Below are 5000 nucleotides of genomic sequence, written 5' to 3' on the forward strand. Positions count from 1 at the left end.
CAGTGTCACCTTAGAAACTGGCATTGCATGAGACTAATCTGTAAAAAGTGACAAAGACGAAATTTTGCATCGGGTATTTTGAGTTTCTTTTTTCTTTTCTTTTTTCATTTGTTCTTTTTGTGGGTGGGTATTGAGGGTAGGTGTTTTGCAATGAGAAATATTTGTTTTGGGGACAAAAGCAAACTTGAGTGGGACCAAGTTTTTGTGTGTACGTCTCTCCAGGTACAGCAATTTTTCAGAAACTCAGTTTGATTCGCAGTTTTCTTTTTTCTGTCTTCTTATTCTCTACTTTTGCTTTGGAACATTCTACTGAGACCAAACTTTCTACATACAAACCTTTTGTAACCTTTTTTTTTTTTTTTTTTTTTTTTGTGACACACTGCCCTCAGCGCTGGTTGCCTTCCATTTTCTCTTTTATTCCACGGAAGGTCAATTTCCTTTTTTTTTTTTGTTTGTTTTTTCATTTTACTGTGATGAAACTCCGTCTCTAAAAGCGAGTCTTTTGTTATTTGATTTGTTTTATTTCAGTTTTTGTGTGATAAAATTCTCTTATACAGTGGTGGTTGCCTTCCGTTTTCACTTTCGCTCCATGGAAGGTCACATGTACTGACAGACAGGGAATACCCAATTCTGGAATTATTTTTTTTAGAACATGCTGTACAGGTAAACCCATCTAGAGCAATTATGAATAGTTTTACCTGAAATGGCATTGCATTTGATGACACATGGGAAACATTGCTTTTTTCTCTTCTTTTAAAAAAAAAAAAAATTCTTTTTAAATTTACTTTTTTTTTAAAGTTACGTAATTACCCCTTTGTTCCATGTTTTACATAGGACATGACCTTGACCTAGTAGCCTTGGCTGATGTTCAAAGCGAAAAAGGGGGTTGATGTAACAGTTGTTGCTGACTTCAACAGAAAATCTGTATCTTCATTACAAGTTGGAAGACTTGGGGCCAAGACATCCCATCCAGCTGGAGCATCAAATTGTGGTGGTTCCGTATTTCACTCCACTGATTCTACATCAGTCATTCCACCACTCATTTCAATGGGTTTATTTTGTTGGTTTTTGGGTGTTCTTTTTTTTTCCCACATTCACTTCATTGATTTTGATATTCTCATTTTTGCATTCTTTATTATGCTCATTTGTTCTGATATTCTCATTGAATTCTTTATGATGCTCATTTCTTTGCTTCTGGTATGCTAATTTGATTTTGACATGCTGATTTCATTGTTCCACACTCGTTTCATTGATTCTGATATGTTCATTTAATTTTATCATGCACATTGTTTTGTTGTTTTTTCTACATTCATTCCATGCAATTTGTTTGACTTGTTTGATTTGATCACATTCATTTCAGTCATTTTATTTTTCTCATTTCACCTTCTTCCTTTCTTGATTCACCACACTCATTAATATTAATTGATTTGTGTGCTTATTTCAGTCATTGTTCATGCTTATTCCATTAACTTTCTTTTTTATACCTTGCTCATCACATTCATTCTATCATGCACATTTCATTGACTGTATCATGCTCATTTAAAAAAAAAAAAAAAAGTCATTTCATTCATTCTGTCATGCTCATTTCATTGACTCTACCATGCTCATTAAAAAATTAACCAGGATAACTTTATTATCTCAGTAAGAGAAACTTAAGTGTGGTGAAGTTTGTGATACGTACAGATTACAAGCAGAAAGGTCAAATTTAGCATAAAAATGGCGTAATGACTGATGTTGTTAGTTCTGATGGCCAAATTTGCCTTTGGGATGCGTAGCACTGGTCTCCATGGAAATAGTGATCAACAATAGCATGCAATGATCCAAGAATAGTTGGACAGTCAGCTGAATGCCTACCTGTTTAAAGAAATAATTTAGTTTGATAGTACAGTGATGACTGTCTTATGCAGAACAAATCTGTTCAAAAGGTGACCACTGCAATGCAGTAGTGTGCACTTTTTGTCCGGGTTTGTAAAATATTTTGTGTATGAATTGGTTGATAATAAAGTAAAATTGCTGTGTACATGTCAGGCTCAGCCCAAACTAATATTGATTATGGCAAAACGAAAATAGAAGTACAGCTCTTAGAGAAACTGATAAGATGCTCAGATCTTCATGTTTAAAAAAAAAAAAAAAATTGTTTGTTCCATGATGCGTTTAGAAAACTAAATGCAAGTGATCTATGATTGTGTCTATCACATGTATTAAGCAAGTGTAAAGAAAGACTTTTTTTTTTTTTTTTTTTTTTTTAAACTGTTTGCACTGTGTGACCATATTTATCCCTCACAGGTCTCTCCAAAAAACCAGTTTTTCCAGAAAAATCAAAAAAAAGATTCATACTCAGTAAAATATGTTCACAGCTTATTTTATAAATTCTTATTTTTTGTTTGCTGCCATTTTACACGAGTAACTTTTCTAATGTATAATCAATATGGTACGTGTGTCCAGATTTTATTGATTAATTTTTCTGTCTTCTCTGTTTTCATATGACTGCATTTTGTTTTGTTGCATGGTTATTCAAAACTTGAGGTGGCTTTTGTCTGTGTATATCTTTACATCTTTTTTTTTTTTTTTTTTTTTTTAATAATTTTTTTATAAAGAGCATTGGGGCAGAGGGAGATCTGTAATTGGGTACATATATACCTGTCAAACAACTTACCAAAATAGTTAAAAAGTGCAGAAAAAAAATTGTAATCCATTCAAATCTGTCTGTGAAAAGGTAAAGTGACAAAGGGCGTGTCTTTATTTTCAATTTTATTGTTTCATTTGGTTTCAATGCACAAGTCATTTTAGCAACTATGCAAGTCATTAAAATGAATCAGTTTACACGCAACGGATTTCAATCAAGCTGCTCAGGAACTCGGTCTGGGCTGAGTTCGTGTCTGTCAGAATGGGGCAAATTTATAGTGCAGGGATGTGGGACGAAATAATAAGAGAGATGATGTAATTTAAGTTCTGTAACGGTGTGGGATGATGAGGGAAGTGAGGTTTTTTTGTTGTTGTATTTCATTGAAGATGGAATTGCTGAAACAAAAATTTTTTTTCTTTTCTTTTTTGGGGTACAGTTATTTTATGCAGATAGTAATATTTACCTTGGTTAAATTTCACAGCCTTTTTTTCTTTTTTTTTCTCTAACTTGGGAATACTAGACAACATACCTGCATGACAGTGCACATCTGGGCGATTTACACCGATTTGTCAACAGCCCACATTGTCTTTTTTTTTTTTTGTTGTGTGTGAAGATAAAATGCCAATCGTCAATAAATTATGGTGGGTGGAAATAGTGGAACTAACTTCATAGGTAATAATGGATGGAGCCAATATCAAGGTCAGTCCAAGGCTGGAAAATGCTAAATCACTGGAGGTCAGCAACCTATTAGCTTGCACTCTTTTCATGTTATGTGTATACACATTTCAGGCTTAAATATAATGTTGGGGCTTGATGTCGAGCTCAAATCTTACCATTATGTTACATTAGCATTAGGAGCCAAGTTGGGTAAATTAGACCATAGTTATTGATGCAATAGCCTGTAAATAGAATTTGCATTCTCTCTGTATTATGTTAAAGTATTTAGATATGAGAGGTGATACTGGTCTTAATTTCTGTGGTTTTACCGTTCGTCTTCGAAATGAGATGTCAATGTACATAACAGATAATGAGATATGTTCTTTTCGTAAGCTTCTTGTCTTTCTTCAGGCCTTGATCATGTCGTGATATACTTTCCCTTCATTTTGTGTATATCTTCTCGTCATTCCTCAGGCTGTTCTTTGTCATAATGTTCCCTCCATAAGTAGTTTTATGCATATTTTATCTGTCTTCCTTGTCTGTCCTCAAATAGTTTAGTGTCATTTCTTTCTTTCCAGGCTAACCTTTGTACATGTTTTGTCTGTCCTTAATGGCTTAGGTACTGTGCTACTGTTTGGTCTTTTCTCAGGCTGACCTTTGTCAGGCAGAGACTTTCTCTTCGTGTGTGTGTGTGTGCGCGCGCACCAGAGGCAAAAACTGCCATGGTGTGGTTGCCAGCATTACATGATAAGCTTAGTTTCCCTTGGTTCCAATATTTTAAATCTCCCCTCATGTATTTTTTACCTTTCTCCATGGAGAGCCACAAGTCTGAAAAATGGGAGCAGTTTACTACTGAAATGTTCACTTGTACTCTTGACTTGTGTTATGCTGTAATACAAAATGGAACATGTATTCACTGCCATAACTGGTTATTTCTGTCGCATGTGTGAGGGTAATAAGAAGTTCAGCTGCATCGTGTGTATTTATATGGTATAAGTGTGCATTATCTTCGCTGGAAAAGAAAAAGCAAGCAGACAGACTAACAATGAATTGCATGTGCTGCTGGAAAAAAAATTAATGAAATGGGAAATTATGGAAACACTGTGCAGAAGAAAGATGAAAGTTCATTTTAATTAACTGCTTTCCATTTTGCCAGCCAATGCTGCACAATCACCAACAAATGAATGTTCGTCTGTCTGCCCCTTTGAGAGAAAATTATGTAAACACAAATCTACATGCCTATAATCCATCTTACATCGGCATATAAGAGATGACAATCTGCAGCCATATAAAGACTGAAAGTTCTCAAGAGATGTTTCACCATCAAAATGCAAATAAAAATGTCTACATTTATTTTTGCTTGTGATTTTGTTGAGTGATTGTAGACACATACCTTGAATCACACTTCAATTCCAAAACTGTTCTTTCACATCACCTTTTGGGAAGATCACCTCAAAAACAATTTTTTTAAACCATATATTTAAATGTTTTAACCCATGATTTACCCATATTGTGTCACCCACAGCAATGTAACATTTGTGTTCATGATACAAAACCATATCAAAATGGGTAGTCAGTTTAACAATATAAAAGAACATGACCTTATTAGAACTTTTTACAGAAATACATTTCACAAACATACAAAAATTGTCTTCTTAGAACTTGTAAAAACTTTAAACAATACTTTGCAAAGCAAAACCAACCAAACTGAAAGACA

The 5000-nt window shown here is 34.1% G+C and overlaps 2 protein-coding genes across 2 annotated transcripts in view; one reads left to right on the top strand and one right to left on the bottom strand.

Moving 5' to 3' along the window:
• Positions 1-410, top strand: part of LOC143280156 (uncharacterized) — a 32447-nt gene extending 32037 nt beyond the window's left edge. The window contains exon 19 of the mRNA XM_076584740.1: positions 1-410. This exon is cut by the window's left edge and continues 744 nt beyond it. The gene's annotated coding sequence lies outside the window, so the exon portion shown is untranslated.
• Position 411: 1 nt separating this feature from the next.
• LOC143280157 (inositol monophosphatase 3-like) overlaps positions 412-5000 on the bottom strand; it is a 19147-nt gene continuing 14558 nt past the window's right edge. The window contains exon 5 of the mRNA XM_076584741.1: positions 412-5000. This exon is cut by the window's right edge and continues 5917 nt beyond it. The gene's annotated coding sequence lies outside the window, so the exon portion shown is untranslated.

Source organism: Babylonia areolata, chromosome 3 (assembly GCF_041734735.1).
Source record: "Babylonia areolata isolate BAREFJ2019XMU chromosome 3, ASM4173473v1, whole genome shotgun sequence".
Taxonomy (NCBI): Eukaryota; Metazoa; Mollusca; class Gastropoda; order Neogastropoda; family Buccinidae; genus Babylonia; species Babylonia areolata.